The sequence below is a fragment of the Schistocerca americana genome, chromosome 4, assembly GCF_021461395.2.
Source record: "Schistocerca americana isolate TAMUIC-IGC-003095 chromosome 4, iqSchAmer2.1, whole genome shotgun sequence".
In the NCBI taxonomy this organism is placed as follows: Eukaryota; Metazoa; Arthropoda; class Insecta; order Orthoptera; family Acrididae; genus Schistocerca; species Schistocerca americana.
In genome coordinates, this window is record NC_060122.1 from 559,978,768 (window position 1) to 560,000,180 (window position 21,413).

Below are 21,413 nucleotides of genomic sequence, written 5' to 3' on the forward strand. Positions count from 1 at the left end.
GAAATACAGTAGAAGAAGAATTGCTTTGAGAGATAGAATGGTGAAGGTAGCAGAGGATCAAGCAGGTAAGAGTATGAGGGCTAGTCGAAATCTATGGGTAACTGAAGAAATATTGAATTTAACTGATGAAAGGAGAAAATATAAAAATGCAGTAAATGAAGCAGGCAAAAAGGAATACAAACGTCTCAAAAATGAGATTGACAGGAAGTGCCAAATCACTAAGCAGTGATGGATAGAGGACAAATGTATGGATATAGAGCCTTATATCACTATGGGTAAGATAGATACTGCCCACATAAAAATTAAAGAGACCTTTGGAGAAAAGAAAAACACTTGTATAAATATCAAGAGCTGAGATGGAAACCCAGTTCTAAGCAGAGGAGGGAAAGCAGAAAAGTGGAAGGATTGTATAGAAGGTCTATTTAAGAGCGATGTACTTGAGGACAATATTATGGAATGGAAGAGGACGTAGACGAAGATGAAATGGGAGATATGATACTGCGTGTAGAGTTTGACAGAGCGCTGTTAAGACCTAAGTAGAAACAAGACCCCAGGAGTAGACAACATTCCTTTAGAACTACTGATAGCCTTGGGAGAATCAGCCCTGACAAAACTCTACCATCTGGTGAGGAAGATATATAAGATAGGCGAAATACCCTCAGACTTCAAGAAGAATATGATAATTCCAAGCCCAAAGAAATCAGATGTTGCCAGATGTGAAAATTAACGAACTATCAGTTTAATAAGTCAGGACTGTAAAATCCTAACACAAATTCTTTATAGGCGAATGCAAACCTGGTAGAATCCGAACTCGGGGAAGATCAGTTTGAATTCCGTAGGAATGTTGGAAAACGACAGGCAATACTGACACCACGACTTATCTTAGAGGATAGATTAAGGAAAGGCAAGCCTAGGTTTCTAGCATTCATAGAAACAGAGAAAGCTTTTGACAGTGTTGACTTGGATACTCACTTTTAAATTCTGAAGGTGGAGAGGGTGAAATACAAGGAGCGAAAGGCTATTCACAGTTTGTACAGAAACTAGACGGCAGTTATAATGCTCGAGGGGCATGAAAGGGTAGCAGTGATTGGGAGGGAGTGAGACAGATTTGTAGCCTATCCCCGATGTTATTCATTCTGTACATTGAACAAGCAGTAAAGGGAACAAAAGAAAAGCGTCCAGTAGGAATTAAAATCCATGGAGATGAAATAAAAACTTTCAGGTTCGCTGATGACACTGTAATTCTGTCAGAGACAGCAGAGGACCTGGAAGAGCAGTTGAACGGAATGGACATCAACAAAAGGAAAACGAAGATAATGGAATGTAGTCAAATTAAATCGGGTGAAGCTGAGGGGATTAGATTAGGTAATGATCCACTTAAGGTAGTAAATGAATTTTGCTATTTGGGGAGCAAAATAACTGATGATGGTCGAAGTAGAGACGATGTAAAATGTAGACTGGCAATGGCATGGAAACGATTTCTGGATTTATAAAGAAGATAAATTTGTTAACATCTAGTATAGACTTAAATGTCAGGAAGTCGTTTCTGAAAGTATTTGTGTGGAGTGTAGCCGTGTATGAAAGTGAAACATGGACGCTAAATAGTTTAGACAAGAAGAGAATAGAAGCTTTCGAAATGCGGTGCTAGAGAAGAATACTGAAGATTAGATGGGTAGACCACTTAACTAATGAGGAGGTATGGAACAGATTGGGGAGAAGAGAAACTTGTGGCACAACTTGACTAGATGAAGGGATCTGTTAGTAGGACATGATCTGAGGCATGAAGGGATCACCAATTTAGTATTGGAGGATAGCGTGGAGGGTAAAAATCATAGAGGAAGGCTAAGAGATGAATACACTAAGCAGATTCAGAAGGATGTGGGCTGTAGTAGGTACTGAGAGACGAAGAAGCTTGCACATGATAGAGTAGCATGGAGAGCTGCATCAAACCATTCTCTGGGTTAAGACCATAACAACAAAAAATCAGCGTGGCCAGGTTGTTTGCCCAATTCTCGTTATGGTGTAGACTTAAACTCTGCAGCGGCTAGTTGCTGGCAACGTTTAATGTCAAAGACTGTTCATTATCCGAGGGATGTGTTTGTTTGATTAAGGGGGTCAGGTTTAATGGTGAAAAATTACAATGCTAAGCTTACGTTTCCAGAGAAGGCGTTTTGAGGCATATGGTGTCTCAAGTTGGAACTAGAATTGGTCAGAATCGAAATCAGGCAATGAGGAAGTGTCTGCCACAAATAAATCCTAAGGAAGCTTCAAGTTTCATTAAGATGGCTAACTCTACAGGAAATTCATTCCCATTTCTGTGCATGAATCCTTTGCAGTGAATGAACTGCAAGGAAATGACTGCTGAAATGAAAGGGGTGGAATCTCAGAAAATGCTATGGAAGAGGTCATTGTAGTCTTTGCTTATGCTCCAGTGTTCTTCATCCTGGGTTCTGATAAACAATTTACTGTCCAGACCAGTTCTTGTGGCAAGAAGATGAGGATGGTAGGGGACCTGTTGAAATCTTGAGCTTTATTACCACTCAACGGAAAGTTTTGTGTGCATGCACTGGAGGTATTAGCTATTTTATTTGTCACTGACAAGTTCCATTTTAATTGGATTGAAACCGATGATCCTTCTGTTGGATTTTGCCACCCCCCCCCCTGCCCCCACCCCCTAAGTACTGGTAATACAACAAGATGGGCTACTCAGACAACAGTATTGCCGTTGGTAGTATGTATGAGACATGGAACACGTGATTGCTACTAAACTATGAGGTTGTTTCAAGATGGTCCTGAGGAAGATGGTATCTAGAGAGTATAGGAACTGCCCCCGAATAATATTGTGGTTAATTCGTGAACATCATCGTTGTCAGATGATTTACGAAAGAAACTTCATCCTGGTGCTGCCGTTCCGCCCAGGTTGTATGGTCTGCCTAAGTTGCATAAGGAAGGGGTTCCTCTACGCCCTATTGTTAGTAATTTGGGTGCACCCACATATAACCTCGCAAAGTATTTATCATCTGCTCTCAGTCCATTTGTTGGCAAGTGTGAACACCATATATCCAGTTCGGTGGATTTTATTAGACGATTGGGATCTTTTAAGTTGAGTCCTTCAGATACGTTAGTGAGTCTCGATGTGGTATCCCTCTTTACTCGAGTTCCTATGGAAGAATCCCTTAGTTTGATCAGTGAAAAACTGGATGAAGAGTTGGTGAAGCTTTGTCGTCATGTGCTGACCTCCACGTATTTTTTATTTAACGGTAACATTTTTGAACAGAATGACGGAGTGGCTATGGGCAGTCCTTTGTCACCCATGGTCGCCAATTTATTTATGGAGGATTTCGAGGACATAGCACTGAGGACTTCAGCTTTGCAACCAACGTGCTTCTGGCGATACGTGGACGATACCTTCTTCGTCTGGCCGCATGGACGCGATGCTCTTAACAGATTTTTGGACCACTTCCACTTTCTTCATCCCCGTATCAAATTTACTATGGAGGTTGAAAATGATGGGATGCTTCCATTTTTAGACGTTATGGTTTATAAAAAAACCAGATGGAACTTTGGGACACAGTGTTCACCGAAAGCCGACACACACAGATTGGTATCTGCATCCTAAGAGTTGTCTTCCACCACACCAACGTAGTGGCGTCTTTAGGACTTTGGTACGGAGAGCATTTGCCATTTCCGACGCAGACAGCTTAACCTAAGAACTTGAGCATTGGATGACTGTTTATAAGGAAAATGGATGCACCGAGAAGCAGATTCGTCGGGCTATGGAGTTTGGACCATCTCCGGAGGTGTACGAAGAGGAACATAGATCTGGGGCCTTTCTTCCTTATGCTGGAGGCTTATCGTTTAAGATTGGACGAATTTTAAGGAATTTTAACATTAAGAGTGTTTTCCGTCCACCTTTAAAGGTTAGGGCTCTGCTCGGCTCTGTGAAGGATGATTTGGGGCTTAGGAAACCCGGGGTATACAAAATTCCGTGACAATGTGGGAAAGTTTACGTTCTCCGTTCTATTCGCACAGTGCAAGACAGGTGTGTGGATCATCTCCGACATACGAGGCTACAACAGCTGGAAAAATCGGCGGTAGCAGAACACTGCCTAAATGAGTGACACAAAAATGAAATTTGAGGAAACTGTTGTGGTTGCCAACATTTCCGGTTTTTGGAGCAGTGTGTATAAAGAGGCGATTGAAATTAGGTTGATTTATAATTTAATCTACAGAGACAATGGGTTTCCTCTTAGCAAAACGTGGAATCCTGTATTATCTCGCATCAAAACTGAACATTCTTCAGTGCGGCCTTGATTGCGATGTATCGTTGCCAGCAGTGTTTCACTATGGGCGGCGCCACCTTCCTGTTTTGGAAGGCAGAACCCATGATGGGTGGTGCATGTGCCGTGTACTGAACGGTGGCCTATATAGGACGTCGATTTGTAACCTGGCGTCAGTTCTCAGCGGGACTCAACAGCACAAGCAGCATTTTCCTGAAGATAGCGAACAGTTGGATCGCCGAAATATCGAGTCAAGTTGATTTTAGGATCCGGCAGCAAACCCGAAGAGATTTTCAAGACTTATTACGCCGGGAAAGCCTACGTAATCACATCAAGTACCTCTACGGGGAGGATATGGTGAAACTTGTACAGAAGTTAGATAAACTTCGGAGGAAGAAAGGATAGCTGTTGAGTACACTCGCCTTCTTGCTGAGATGCCATGACGAGGGTATTATTCCCAATTTCGCCAGATTTATTCATTTCATTAACAGTAAGAGAGCTAATAAGATTAAGGAACGTCCAAGCCAAGCACTTTTAAGAGAACGCATTCGTTTTACCCGTAGACAGCTGGATATTGTTTCCAAAGATTTATTTTACTTACATTTGAACTTGTTATCGCAGTTCTCAAGGGATGTTTGGCAGTGGGTTGATGATTCCTCGTGGGCGCTATCAGATTGGGCACATAGGAGCGCCGGCTGGAGTGGTCGAGCGGTTCTAGGCGCTTCAGTCTGGCACCGCGCGACCGCTACGGTCGCAGGTTCGAATCCTGCCTCGGGCATGGATGTGTGTGATGTCCTTAGGTTAGTTAGGTTTAATTTGTTCTAAGTTCTAGGGGACTGATAACCTCCGATATTAAGTCCCAAAGTGCTCAGAGCCATTTGAACCACATAGAAGCGCCGTTACCAGACAATCCTCGAAATTTGAACGGCTTCTTTCTCGTTCTACAGCACCAGAAGCGGATAAACGTCGGCCTACTGTGATTAATCTCTCTAACAAGGCGTTGGATGGGCCCAAAGTGTCTGTATTGGAGAAAGGTTTGAATTTTTCCACCACTCCCAAGAGACTTCCTATCACAGAGTTCATATGCTCTGTAGAACAAGCAGTACACAGCCTACCCGAGGATCAAGCAGAGGAAATGAGGCAAGAAGTGTCGCACATTTTACGTCGGGATCGACCACCGCGGGGTAACATCTCTTCCGCAGAGAGAGCAGCCATTCGTTCCCTGAAGAATGATGATGAAATAGTAGTTTTACGAGCTGACAAGGGGAATGCCACGGTTGTAATGACGCGGGATGATTATGTCCTAAAAATGGATGTATTTCTCAACGACCCGGCTTACAGAAGAGTATCTAATGACCCCACAGAAAGGATCAAACGTAAGACACTTTCACTGTTGAAAAAGAGTTCGTTGTCAGATGATTTACGTAAGAAACTTCATCCTGGTGCTGCCGTTCCGCCAAGGTTGTATGGTCTGCCTAAGTTGCATAAGGAAGGGGTTCCTCTACGCCCTATTGTTAGTAATTTGGGTGCACCCACATATAACCTTGCAAAATATTTATCATCTGCTCTCAGTAAATTTGCTGGCAAGTGTGAACACCATATATCCATTTTGGTGGATTTTATTAGACGATTGGGATCTTTTAAGTTGAGTCCTTCAGATACGTTAGTGAGTCTCGATGTGGTATCCCTCTTTACTCGAGTTCCTCTGGAAGAGTCCCTTAGTTTGATCAGTGAAAAATTGGATGAAGAGCTGGTGAAGCTTTGTCGTCATGTGCCGACCTCCACGTATTTTTTATTTAACGGTAACATTTTTGAACAGAATGACGGAGTGGCTATGGGCAGTCCTTTGTCACCCATAGTTGACAATTTATTTATGGAGGATTTCGAGGACATGGCACTGAGGACTTCAGTTTTGCAACCAACGTGCTTCTGGAGATACGTGGACGATACCTTCTTCGTCTGGCCGCATGGACGTGATGCTCTTAACAGATTTTTGGACCACTTCCACTGTCTTCATCCCCGTGTCAAATTTACTGTGGAGGTTGAAAATGATGGGATGCTTCCATTTTTAGACGTTATGGTTTATAAAAAACCAGATGGAACTTTGGGACACAGTGTTCACCGAAAGCCGACACACACAGATTGGTATCTGCATCCTAAGAGTTGTCATCCACCACACCAACGTAGTGGCGTCCTTAGGACTTTGGTACGGAGAGCATATGCCATTTCCGACGCAGACAGCTTAACCTAAGAACTTGAGCATTTAGTGACTGTTTTTAAGGAAAATGCATACACCGAGAAGCAGATTCGTCGGGCTATGGAGTTTGGACCATCTCCGGAGGTGTACGAAGAAGAACATAGATCTGGGGCCTTTCTGCTTTATGCTGGAGGCTTATCGTTTAAGATTGGACGAATTTTAAGGAATTTTAACATTAAGAGTGTTTTCCGTCCACCTTCTAAGATTGGGGCACTGCTCGGCTCTGTGAAGGATGATTTGGGGCTTAGGAAACCCGGGGTATACAAACTTCCGTGTTAATGTGGGAAAGTTTACGTTGGCCATTCTACACTCCTGGAAATTGAAATAAGAACACCGTGAATTCATTGTCCCAGGAAGGGGAAGCTTTATTGACACATTCCTGGGGTCAGATACATCACATGATCACACTGACAGAACCACAGGCACATAGACACAGGCAACAGAGCATGCACAATGTCGGCACTAGTACAGTGTATATCCACCTTTCGCAGCAATGCAGGCTGCTGTTCTCCCATGGAGACGATCGTAGAGATGCTGGATGTAGTCCTGTGGAACGGCTTGCCATGCCATTTCCACCTGGCGCCTCAGTTGGACCAGCGTTCGTGCTGGACGTGCAGACCGCGTGAGACGATGCTTCATCCAGTCCCAAACATGCTCAATGGGGGACAGATCCGGAGATCTTGCGGGCCAGGGTAGTTGACTTACACCTTCTAGAGCACGTTGGGTGGCACGGGATACATGCGGACGTGCATTGTCCTGTTGGAACAGCAAGTTCCCTTGCCGGTCTAGGAATGGTAGAACGATGGGTTCGATGACGGTTTGGATGTACCGTGCACTATTCAGTGTCCCCTCGACGATCACCAGTGGTGTACGGCCAGTGTAGGAGATCGCTCCCCACACCATGATGCCGGGTGTTGGCCCTGTGTGCCTTGGTCGTATGCAGTCCTGATTGTGGCGCTCACCTGCACGGCGCCAAACACGCATACGACCATCATTGGCACCAAGGCAGAAGCGGCTCTCATCGCTGAAGACGATACGTCTCCATTCGTCCCTCCATTCACGCCTGTCGCGACACCACTGGAGGCGGGCTGCACGATGTTGGGGCGTGAGCGGAAGACGGCCTAACGGTGTGCGGGACCGTAGCCCAGCTTCATGGAGACGGTTGCGAATGGTCCTCGCCGATACCCCAGGAGCAACAGTGTCCCTAATTTGCTGGGAAGTGGCGGTGCAGTCCCCTACGGCACTGCGTAGGATCCTACGGTCTTGGCGTGCATCCGTGCGTCGCTGCGGTCCAGTCCCAGGTCGACGGGCACGTGCACCTTCCGCCGACCACTGGCGACAACATCGATGTACTGTGGAGACCTCACGCCCCACGTGTTGAGCAATTCGGCGGTACGTCCACCCGGCCTCCCGCATGCCCACTATACGCCCTCGCTCAAAGTCCGTCAACTGCACATACGGTTCACGTCCACGCTGTCACGGCATGCTACCAGTGTTAAAGACTGCGATGGAGCTCCGTATGCCACGGCAAACTGGCTGACACTGACGGCGGCGGTGCACAAATGCTGCGCAGCTAGCGCCATTCGACGGCCAACACCGCGGTTCCTGGTGTGTCCGCTGTGCCGTGCGTGTGATCATTGCTTGTACAGCCCTCTTGCAGTGTCCGGAGCAAGTATGGTGGGTCTGACACACCGGTGTCAATGTGTTCTTTTTTCCATTTCCAGGAGTGTATTTGCACAGTGCAAGGCAGGTGTGTGGAACATCGCCGACATACGAGGCTACAACAGCCGGAAAAATCGGCGGTAGCAGAACACTGCCTAAATGAGGGGCACAAAATGAAATTTGAGGAAGTTGTTGTGGTTGCCAACATTTCCGGTTTTTGGAGCAGTGTGTATAAAGAGGCGATTGAAATTAGGTTGACTGATAACTTAACCAACAGAGACAATGGGTTTCCTCTTAGCAAAACGTGGAATCCTGTATTATCTCGCATCAAAACTGAACGTTCTTCAGTGTGGCCTTGATTGCGATATATCGTTGCCAGCAGTGTTTCACAAAGGGCAGTGCCACCTCCCTGTTTTGTAAGGCAGAAACCGTGATGGGCGGTACATGCGCCGTGTACTGAACGGTGGCCTACATAGGACGTCGATTTGTAACCTGGCGTCAGTTCTCAGCGGGACTCATCAGCACAAGCAGCATTTTCCTGAAGATGGCGAACAGTTGGATCGCCGAAATATCGAGTCAGGTTGATTTTAAGATCCGGCATCAAACCCGAAGAGACTTTCAAGACTTGTTACGCCGGGAAAGCCTACGTAAGCACAATTTTCCAACTGTTTCTTTGCCCGTAACCTAGCAACGTGTGCTATGGCATCCCGGTGCAGTGTGTAACTTGGCCTTCCTGCCTGCTACTACAGAGCTGCCCGCCAGCCGTGAGTGCCTTGGAATCCTTGTCCTGCCATTGATGAATGTATATGGCCACATACTGAGGCCCTTCGGTGAGCCATGTTGTACGCACTAGTCTATAGGAGGAGACGCACTGAGTGTACTGTATTTGATGAGACATACTGTAGTCTGAAGGACTGGGCTAGGTAATGACCTAGACCAGTGGTGCCAAGGAACAAGTAGCTGGGGACTTCGTCCACCGCACCGACAGCGGACCACCGAAGACGATAAAAATGTCGTGTGACTAGTGTCTCTCGTCGGTAGACCGTTCGCCATGTGCAAGTCTTTCGATTTGACGCCATTTCGGTGCCTTGCGCGTCGATGAGGATGAAATGATGATGATTAGGGCAACACAACACCCAGTACCTGAGCGGAGAAAATCTCCTACCCAGCCAGGAATCGAATCCGGGCCCTTAGGATTGACAGTCAGTCGCGCCGACCATTCAGCTACCGGGGCGGACACCGAAGACGAGTGAGTTGGTGAGAATCCTCTTAGCTCACTCACTTTCACCTGTTCGTTGTTTCACAGCCAGTGAATGGTGTGCTGCATGCTCAGAGTGTAATCTGCAGTAGTCTGTTTCCATATTTTCGTTTTTTACCATTTATCCATTTACAAAAATGGTTCGAATGGCTCTGACCACTATGGGACTTAAATCTGAGGTCATCGGTGCCATAGACTTAGAACCACTTATACCTAACTAACCTATGGACATCACACACATCCATGCCAGAGGCAGGATTCGAACCTGCGACCGTAGTAACAGCGTGGTTCCGAACTGAAGCGCCTGGAACCGCTCGGCCACAGCGGTCGGCTAACCTTTTGATACGTGGCACACAACTATTCCCCTGGATTTATTGTTAAGGCGCAGACAGCTGATAGCACTGAAAAGAAACACTGCTAGAGAAAAAAGGTGACATAAAATGCGAAGCATCCAGAAGAGGAAAACAAAGCGAAAAGAAACTTCACCGATCACGAATTGAGAAGTTTGTGAAACTGTTGGAGTAATTGCGATATCGGGTCAAATTTACAAGAACCTGGAAATATGTGCCCTCTTATCGGTATGACGTCAAGGCCCCTCAGGCCTGGACCCATCCACTGATACAGTTAGGATAGCTGAATGGTCCATTCGCGAGTCAACCGCCGAACGGGACGAACGTATGGCGACCCCGCTGGACGTCAAGCTCTCAACACGGCTGTTTACCTTCGAGCGAGGTTAGTCGATGCTGCAAGCACTATTTCTGTTCTGAGATTCTATTTAGAAGAAAAACATAAGTCCATCTAATAACCTGAGAAAAAACACGATTAAATTCGCATTTGATAGTAATTTATCGTATTTATACGCAGACACCGGCAATCGACTTTCTAGTAGAATGTCTCACCTGTACTGGAATAGACGTAAATCTTAACTTTGTTTGACCGAATGATGTGGAGATTACGACCTTGATCTGTCGAAAAATTTAAGATTACTGAAGCTGATGTTGTCGGTGTTCATTTGTCTTTCGTGACGATTGCTGCTTATGCAAAAATTGGTTAGTGCTGATTCGTGAACTTCCATTGCGGGAAAATTCGATGGCATAATTACGTTCAACCATTCACACGGCACTGTTAGTGTTGTTCTTATGTCCCATGGTGTGATGGGTATACGGACACTAAGGGTGTTGGAAATTCCTTGTGAGATTCTGGCTTAGATCGTTCGGTAGGATACCATCCAATTTCGCGGAAAGATGGTCAGAAGCTCACATGTTTCCTGTTCCGAAAGGTGTCCGCCAGATTAAAATAGAGCTTGACAGCCACATTCCATTTCATATTACTGTTTGCGGTTATCGAGTCTGGCTATATATGACGGTTAACCATGGACGTGTGCTTCATGTAATTCGACAGAGCACATTCGAAGTGAATGAATCAGAAGAAGGGTCCCGCAATTGTCAGGTGCTGAAGGGACAAGCGTAGGGCCGGTGGTGCAAATGAAGTTAACGTATGCGGCCGCCATGTCACATCCTGACCGATTTAGCATATTTTGGAATAGCAGGGAGAACCTTCTTCGGTTCACAGGATGGCGCCATCATCATGGAAATGAATAAAACTCTAGTTAGACAAATCGTGTCTCTTAAGAATGCCAGTGAGGCTAGAAAAGTGGCATAATGAAGAGAACACTATTACTTGTGCAGGTACCCCGAACATTTTGGGAGGAAAACCATCTACATCTGATGTGGAGAACACACAGTCATCACCGGAAGAGAACACTGAAACAGTAGTCTAATAAACATGAGCAATGACGCTGTGCAAAAATAAGTAGAAACTGGAAACGGAACAAATATTGATCTTACAGACATCCATTTGTATCAGCGAAACAGGAGAAACGGAAATGATAACAACGACAAGGCTGAACGACGAGCAGAGAAAGAAAACATTTACATCCGTATCATCTGTTCTACTGGAGCAAGCAATCTTCCGGCAAGGAGTGGCGAACGACAGTAGGAAAAATGCTGGAAAAGAAGAGTCCTCTTAGAAGCGCTTAGACTCGTCTCCAGAGCGGTCGAGGTCACCCAGAAAATCCAGGAAACGTCAACAAAAGAGAAGGTCGGCACATCCGGCTGCCGAAAGCTTGGTACCAGTTATAAGCGAGAAGTTACGAAGCCTGTAACAGCCAAGAACAATCAGTACTGATCATTTAGGAAGCAGAGAAGAAGACGGATCCCGAACAGGTCACCATCTTCGAGAAAGAAGTTTACATTGGGCAGACGACTAGGGAGAACTATGATCTACCTCTGAGTAAGACAACTAAAATGAAATATAATGAAATACTAACATGAATGTACGAGGGAATATAGAAACGACCAGTGCAGTTGAACAGAAGATACCCCTCGAACATCAAATTATTGTGAGAATAGCCTGTTAAAGTACAAAAAAACATAATCATAATGTCACGACTATAAATGTAAACAAGATACAGAGCGACACAAACACTGCCGCTCTCAAGGACTTTCTCCGACAGTCTGACACAGATGTTGCGCTTTTGAGAGAATTCAAACTTAAAAGCTCTTCTGTTGTGGGATACAAATAAATTTTAAATGTGGCCTCAGGAAACGCATGTGGCACTGCAATCCTCGGCAAGAAAGGAATCGAGGTCACATGTGTGTTTCTTAGACTCACGGCGGCGAATCGGGTACAGACTCTTAAACGTAACTGTTATCAATGTTTACCTTCCTTCAGGAAATCATTCTCGACAAGATAGGGAAATTTTTTTAAACATCAAATTGTGTATTTACTAAAAGAAGATCCTTCGGAAGTCGTTATTGGCGGAGAATGGAACTGTTTCATACACAGGGAAGATCAACACCAGAATTTCAGTAACCCCGATGAACTCAAGAGCCTAGTGAAACATATGCAATGCTAGGATATACGTGGAACAAAATATTGCCTGTCTGTAAAATATCCATATTTCAGCACTAAAGCGGATAGGAGGGTAGACCGCATATATGTAACATCAAATGTAGCGTACAAAATGAGTGCCGTTGAACTGATATCTATCTGTTTCTCCGATCACCTTGTTGTGAGGTGTAGTATTGTACTACCAAAACAGAAAACGTACTGGGGGCGTGCATTAGAGAAATTAAATATACATGTGCTTAACGACAGTGCTCTAGTTGAGTAAGTCAAAGGAGCATGGCAGGCTCCTCTAAGTGTCACAGACACAGGTCCACAATTGACTGGTGGATACTGTGTACAAAAGAGAAACTTCGGTCAACTTTGGTACCTTATGAAAAGGAAGGAGCGAGATGATTTACAAATACGGTGGAATTTCACTTTCATTTTTTACGGGGTCCTTACGACCAGCCAATGTTAGAGGAAGGTAGGATAAATACTAAAAATCTTAGTATTAAAAGGAGACAACTAGACGACCTCAAAATAAATTCGCGAGTTCAAACAGCATTTGACGGAGAAAGCTCATCAATGATCTTTTGTAGAGAAAATGCCAGCTGAAGACCACAGCGTTCTAAATTATCAAAGAGACATTTTCAACGAATCCGTAAGACTTTATGGTGTTTTATACAGTGACAATCAGTATAAACCTTCCGCTGTGACAAAATTGCTCCACAAACTGAACCAAAAAATGAAATAAGTGAATAACAAAACAAGCATCCCAATAGTGCAATAATGTGCGAAGACGTTTTATATACAATAAAAAGCGCATCTTCCAAAAAAAAACCTGTTCTTGATGATTTACCCTGGTGGTTTTACTTAAAATACTGACACATAATAGGTGATAACTTTTGAGAAGCTTTTAACGAAACATTGAATTTAGTTCATATCTCTGAAGAATTAAAAGAGGTCGTTAACTTTCTAATTTCTAAACGGAGAAATACGGAACTAAAACACATAACCAAAATGAGGCCAGTTACTTTAATGAACTCTGATTACAAAGTAACTGCAAGGGTAGTGAAAGATATATTTAGACCAGTGCTGGATAAAGTAATTGGTTCCCATCAAACAAGTCTCCCTGGCCGGAATATTTTTAAAACGGTCTGTGGGTGCAGGGATATAATGGGACTCTTGTCGAACACTGCAAAAGCGGGTCTTGCAATAATTGATTTTTAGAAAGCCTTTGACTGAGTCAACCACGGATATTTATTCAATACATTGACACAAAATGGTTTTAATGGAAACTTGATTGTTATTTTTATAAACCCCCTGCAGGCAATAAAAACAAGAATTTTAACTAACGGTCATTATGCAAGACCTATCGAGGCTAAACATGACGTCCCGCAAGGAAGTCATGGAAGTCAATGCTTTTATACAGCGCAGATTTAAACCTTTATTGTGTAGACTGAACAGCGAGCTAGTGGGCATAACAACATCAGCTGAAAGCCGAGAGACCAAACTTCTGACGATAATGTCGATCTAATTGTTAAAAGTTACGGGGATGTCCAAAGAATGACGGCGTTGGTTCTGCTCTACTGCAGCGATCATTTTTTAAATTCCTATGGCTTTCGAGACATGGGGTTTTGACACAGTGGGTGAAATCGGTGGAACAACACATTGCGTTGGCTGTGACGTTTTACAGAGACCCACTAAAAACAACGATCTTCAACTAGAGGAAGATGTTAGAAAATATTCAAAGGGCTTTAATTCTGAACCAGATGAGAGATTTAAACTTGATACAAAATATTAGTGTGCTGTCCTCTTCGAAGCTATTTATTACCAACACCTAAGGAAGTGTCGAACGATATCATGAAAGCTTTTACAAACCCATCTGAGAAGGAGTGATTTTTACTGTCGCTGTAGCTCACTTATCGTAAGACCTGAAAAGGGAAGCCTAGGTTTGACCGTCGTAAGTCGCAAGAACACGGCACTATTTGTTAAACGAACCCTCAGCTGGTCAAAATAGTATAAAGTCCAAACTCTTCAACAGACTCAAACCGAAAAGTTTAAAACCGCTTATAAACGTATGTAGAATAAATCACAAATTAAAGCCTATCCGCCAGTTTTACTTAGAGCTCAGTTACCAGGATGGCATCATCGAGGACAAACACAAAAGGTCTTGCAGATATATAATTGATTTTCTTTCAACAAACGAAAAGCAAAACACAATGGAACTCAAGATCCGAACCAAAAGTGGAAAAGCATCTGGTGCAATATAGGTTACAAAGTCTTGTCAAAAGAGGTACAAGGAGCGTGGTACAAGGCTATAAATAACATCGTTTGTACGAGTGACAGTCTTTGTTCTATAGGTTTAAGTAAAAAAAACGTGCATCAGACATGTAATGCAGTTGACTCCATCGTTTTTCGGCAACGGCAATCAGACTTTCTGCGATAACGCAAGGAAACAAACAGCCTTCATAAAAAGGACTTATTGTGAAGACATAACGATTAATGTCATACTTTTCCCATAAATTATATCGTCCCTTCAACAGAAATATAAAACGAAACTTCATGGCAGATTATAACCGTGTGCCGGACCGAGACTCGAACTCGGGACCTTTGCCTTTCGAGGGCAAGCGCTCTACCAACTGAGCTACCCAAGCACGACTCACGCCCCGTCCTCACAGATTTAATTCCGTCAGTACCTCGTCTCCTAACTTCCAAACTTCACAGAAGCTCTCCTGCGAATTTTGCAGAACTAGCACTTCTGGAAGAAAGAAATATAAAGTTTTTTATGGCTACTTGGAAATTTCGTTCGTTATCTCATTAGCAATAAAGGCGCCACCAGCATCCTGGAATATGACCAGTGTTTACAGACACATTACTACAAAATATGCCGTAAAATAATCACCAAAAACAGTTTTGGAACTTGCTACAACCGATTTTCTTAAAGCGTGGAATTGGATAACGGATTCTAGGATACGATGGATGGATGCTGAAGTAGAGGATTGCTGCGACGGGTGATCTACTGTGTGGACGTCGTGGACCACGAGGCCGCTACGGTACCCGGAAAGGCTTCAGCAGAACCCTAAAAATTACTGCATGTAGTACTTGAACAAGCTGGTTAACTTGGTGAGACACCAGGAGGAGGTACCTCCAAAATATTAGAATACATTTATTTTTTATTTAACTTTTCCGTTTGTAAGTTAAATAAAGTTGTCTGTATAATAATAACAAATATTATTATACACAGAACTTTATGTAAGAAAATTTCTTATTTCATTGTACAGATAGAGGAAGTTGTAACAATGGACAGTTTTCGGTAAAGTATGCTTCCTAGAAAGCGTTACGTTACTTTCCATTTCATACTTTTTAGGTTACGTTACTGATTGCTACTTTAACACAAGTAGGCGTATAAGTATCGACAAGATCATAAACATGAAACAACAGATTTCAGTACAGGCAATTCATTTTTAAAATCATTAACATTTATTTTCTAACTTACTAATTGAAGTTCGGGCAATGGAAACGTATTTATTAAATTTGTCTTGTTGACACAGTTTTCTGGATAAATCATACAGCGTGCACGTTTCGGAGGTTTTCCGTTGTCACTGATTCTGACAGATTTGTCGCACCTGCATGGTTTTGGATGCACTTAACCTTTAGCAGAGAATCTTATGACCTGGGAATACAAGTATCTGTTGCGGTTTCACCAATGATGTTCTGCCACTCAATGTATGTACATCTGTTACTTAATTTCGAAACATTGAACAAAATATTTCTTCAAAATCCCTTTTAAGTCACTTATGCTGGTGGTTTCATGTCTGGTAACTCCAGGGATACTCTTAATGATATTCGGATCGGCCATGTTGTGCTGATGGGTGTAACTGACATTCTGTATTCGGCTGTACTTCCATAAAGCAAGTAATTAACACTATTTTGAAGAACCTGTGGACTGTCGCCACAATCTTCAGACCACAGGCTTTCAGATGCATTACTTCCTTGAAATTCCGACTTGGAAAGTGTTCGTGCATCTGTTGAGGAATTTTTTTAATCCAACTCAAAATCGGTCAACGATCTAATCTGCACTATGTCATAATTCAAAATGAAGATGTATCAATTCAAAAGAGCTAAAGAGTTTCTAGAAAAAGCAAGAAAAATGCAGACTGTTGTAAATAGAGATATTTTGTTGATTGTTCAGAGCACGTAGGAACGATAAGAATCATTATTACCGTAAAGTGTACCAAATATTTACAAACATTTGGTATTAGTGTAACAACATCTGCGTCGGATAATTATGATCCAAACGTTATATATGTAAGTATTAAGATTTGTGACCAAATGACCTAAAATATTTTAAAATATTTTACTACTCGTATTGCTTATGCACTTTCAGAAAGTCACAAATTTTCATTAAGTTATCTTGCTATATTTCCTTACAACATATATACGCCAGACGGCGTTATGATGTTTCATTGCGAATATACAACAGCATCCGAACCCTTAAGAAATACTGTTAGGCTGCTAAGGAATGGAATAATAGATAGTATGCGCTACTCTGTAGCGTGGGGCATATGGAGACTTGGGTCAGACGGTGGATGTGCTCCGATAACCAAGGTGGTTGAGGCGACAGCTGGCGTAAGGCGGGAAATCTGGGTTCGACTCCCGGCCTGGCACATATTTTCATCAGTCACAGTTACTTCGCTCAGTGCTCTAATGCAGCTACATATCTGAGATTTCTTTCGTCATCCACGTATTATATGTTCCAGCACTTATCGTGAACACGCTACTTACCAAGATGAGAGCATCAGATTAAACAAGACTTGCCACTCGTGGGACTTTGCGTTGGTCGCCTAAAGCATCGCCGATGAGTACACTGAAATTATTACGTTTCCAGTATATCTTACGGTGCCGGCCGCTCTAACAGAACGGCTGACTTGCTGGAGCAGTGACCTTGTTGATTAAAAGGAGTGAGATGAAGACAGGATGCAGCGGAATTCCTCAGTAACGAGGACACACGGAGCTGTAAACCTGACCGAATAGATAGCAATATGTTAATCATGGTTTATTAATTCCAAAAGACGCCCTACAGGTTCCACAACACCATCTCGACAACGTAGAGGTGTCTCCGATCGGCAGCCCTACAGAATGATGTTGCTAAAAGTTTATAAAAAACATTAGAAAAAATGAATAATTAAATGCATAGTGTATTTTATAGATTCTTCTTCTTTACTAGTGTTAGTATGAATAGTTTCTGTGTGTATAACCAGTACCCCTGTATATAACAAGTACCTCTGCACCTGTTTGTCTTAGGTTAAATTAACGTACATTGAGACAAAAAATCGCAACACCAAAAAACAAAAACAAAAAAATCAACGCAGATCCATAAAATTTCGGGAATATATTTGTGTAGGACACACATTTGAGTGATTAACATAGCGAGATCACAGGTTAATGTAAGCGCGAGATAAGCCATTACAAATGTGAAACGCTGGTACATTAACAACCAGTGTAACAGCACGAATATTGAAGGCAAGCAGGCAAAGCTGCACGCATTGTGTTTTACTGGTGCTGGTCGTCTGTCAGTGGTGTGGAGTTACACGCCTGTTACATCTGGTCTCTCAGTACAGGAACAGCTAATGCTGTTTGTCGATGACGCTGGAATTGTCGTCCGATAATGTCCCACATGTGCTCGACAGATAAGGTTATCTAGCAGGCCAAGGCAACATGTCGACACTTTATTGAGCAATTTGGCTTACAACAGCGGTCGGTGATGGAAAATACCCCCCAGAAGGCTGTTCATGAATGACAGCTCAACGCTGATTGACGTACAGTTTTGCAGTCAGGGTAAGCGGGGTAACCACAGGAGTGCTCCTTCAGTCATACGAAATCGCTCCCATCTAGTGTGTCTAGGCAGTAGACAGGCTGCATGCAGGTTCTCAACTGGCCACCTCCTAACCCACACATGGCCATCGGTGGCACCGAGGCAGAACCAGCTTTCTTCGGAAAACACAACAGACCTCCATCCTGCTATCCAATGAGCTCTTGCTTGACAAAATAGTGGTGGTTTGGGGTCAGTGGAATGCACGCTACAAGGTGTTTGGCTTGGAGCTGTTCTTCAAGTAACCGATTTGCAACAGTTCGTGGTGTCATTGTGACATAAACTGTTGCTTGAATTGCTACAGCACAGCCATACGCCGAACTCGATTGTCTTCCCTCCATGTAGTGCTATGTATCCGTCAGGATCCTGGTCTTCTTGCGATCGTACATTCTCGTGACCACCGCTGCCAATGATCATGTACATTGGAGTCATTCATGCCAAATCTTTCTGCAATATCTCAGAAGGTACATACAGCTTCGCTTAGCCCTATTAAATGACCTCGATCAAACTCAGTGAGGTGTTGATAAATGTGTCTGTGTCGCCTTAAAGGCTTTCTTGATTGACATCAACTCACCACGTTCAATCACAAAGGTAATTGATGCCCACGACCGTATAAGCGCGCATGTAAAGCATACCTGATATGCATCCTCGTAATGGCCTTAAGAGCGCCTTTTCTTACGCTACTGGCGAAAGATTTAAATATATATCATCTTTCAGATGTACGAAAACACCTATCAGTTTTCGTTTATGTCGAAAAACTCGTTCTTGATGATGCGATTTTTTTCCTTTAATGTTTAGGCCTACATGTGTGTAACTCATCTTTAAAGAAATGAAAATGGAAATTTATTCTAAAATAATTTTGAAAGTAATTGTATATTAATCATAAATTAAACAGCAAAATGGTAAAAAGCTTTGAAAGAAGTTATTGTTAATGCCTAACAGAAACGTTAACAAAATTTTTTGTAAAACGAAAATTATTGATAGTAAAATTTGATTGGTTATGTGAATTATATTATATACAAAAAAGAACCGGATCCTTTCACTACAGAATACAAACGACCAGACTCTTGCAGTTGCGCTGGAGACAAAGGGAGGAAAATTATTGTTAATAATTCAAAAATCAGTTTTTTACCATTTATAACAAACCGGATCCACTCACAATGGTGAACAGATCTCAAGTGATTTTACTGATACAGTTGCGCTAACAATAAAAGGAGAGTGGTATCCCTACATTTTAATGTATTCGAATTGGTGCAGTGAAAAATGGGGATGGGGAGGGAAGGGGGTTAGGGGAGTGTGACTTTGAGTGCCCTGATGCGGGATTCCCTAGAGGGATAGGGGGTTGGAGCAGGTGTTTGTACCTCGGGTTGACCTTAAGTGTACCTAGTACAGTTACTTCATTTGTAATCTGATCCCCAGGAGTCTTACCTTATTAGTGAAATTGAATGTAACTCTGGAGACCGTCCTGCCACCCTACTACTAACTTGGTTTTATTATAGTAGAAATTTGTGAAGTGTGGCAACAAGCGCATAAGACTTCTTGTCATGTGAGTGCATGATTATATAAGCATAAACGAAATTAGGAATTATACAGGAATAGGTATAATAATGACATAGAAAAAGAGCGATACAAGAGGGCTACGAACGTAATAGAGAAAGCGTTATCACAGCCAAAACATACACAAACCAACATCCACGACAGTAGCTTACGTAAATATGACTACTAGCTTGACACAGTTCGAAGACACTTAAGGAATGTACAATGAGATAAGAGAAATTGTTCAGATTGTTAACAGAGACAGTGAATGTGTAAAAGGGGAAATCGCCTGGTAGAACTTTGTATACAGAATAAACTATTCATTGCTAGCACTTGAATCGAGAATCCTTAGAAATTCGGAGAATAAAACTGGATGCAATTGAAATGAAATGCTGTTGATGAATGTTAAAATATATGTGACAGGTAAAGCGCTAACTGAAGAAATACTACAAGAAGCAGGAGAGAGTAGATGTTTGTGGAGGACACTTATCGGAAGAAGGGAAGGTTACTCCGACATTTACTGTGACGTCATGAAAGACTCAATCGAGCGATCAAATAGTAGAAATAACAAAAGACTTAAATATGCAAGAGAGATCATGTGTGATGTTCGGCATATAGTTGTGTAGGCACTAAAATACAGTACGAGATAGCAGAAGGTAGAAGACAGCATCAGTCTAGAAGTATTTATACAGGGTGAACATTACTAAAATAGAGAAACTTCAGGGACGGATTCCTAAATAGAAACTGAGGAAAAATGCACTACGAACATGTGTCCGGAAATGCATCGTTGTCTCTCTAGATGACGTTGACGAATGACATTTTGATCGTCATCTGTGGCCAACTGATAATCCTCGGATAGGAGCTGAAGTGTCTCATCAGCATCGTTTCAGCAACAGTGTCTGGGCAGAGATTCTTGGCGACAAAATACGTGGACCGGATGTTATTCGACGACGCTTCGACGAAAGAAGGTACTCGGATTTCTGTAGAATACTCGCCCTGGGCTGCTTGAGAATGTAATTTTGGTAATACAGTAGGATATGTGGTGTCTGCGTGACAAAGCACCACCCGACACCTCAAAATCATCTTCCCCAGACGCTGGATACGACGCAAAGGCCCTGTAGCATGGCTTGCAAGACCATCAGACTTAAAACCCCGCAGGATTTTTACCTCTGCTGGCATCTGTAAAGAGTTGTGTAAGCTGATAGATCGACCTGATATGTAGACCCTGATATGCAGACCCTCCAGCAGAGTGTTCACGATGCCTGTGACGCTATTAGAATAGAGGTCGTAATGTGCGAAATAGTCGGAACGTGAAAAAGACTGTGACGGTCCATGATGTGACGTGTGAACGTGGGCACTGCATTGCATAAAGGCTACTTTTGAAAATATTTTCTGACGTGGTTGTGATGCAACTCTGTACTGTGTACCGAGACGATTTGTTGTCGTTGTCGTTTCCGGCAACATGATCATAGGACATTTTCTCTGCCAATTAGGAATCTGCCCCTGCAGTTTGTCTGCTTATTGATGTCACACTGTGTACTATATTTACGAATCACAACCGACGCAAATCTAAAGTACTATCAGAAACATGATAATATCAGTAATATGACGTTTTTGGTGAGTCTATCGCAAAGAACAGTTTTAATGAATTAATTT

General features: G+C 42.9%; 1 non-coding gene across 1 annotated transcript; it reads right to left on the bottom strand.

Annotated features, from left to right (window-relative positions):
* Positions 1–14,929: 14,929 nt before the first annotated feature.
* On the bottom strand, positions 14,930–15,004 carry Trnas-cga. Its single transcript has one exon. It is a non-coding gene; the product is annotated as a tRNA-Ser (tRNA).
* Positions 15,005–21,413: the final 6,409 nt, after the last annotated feature.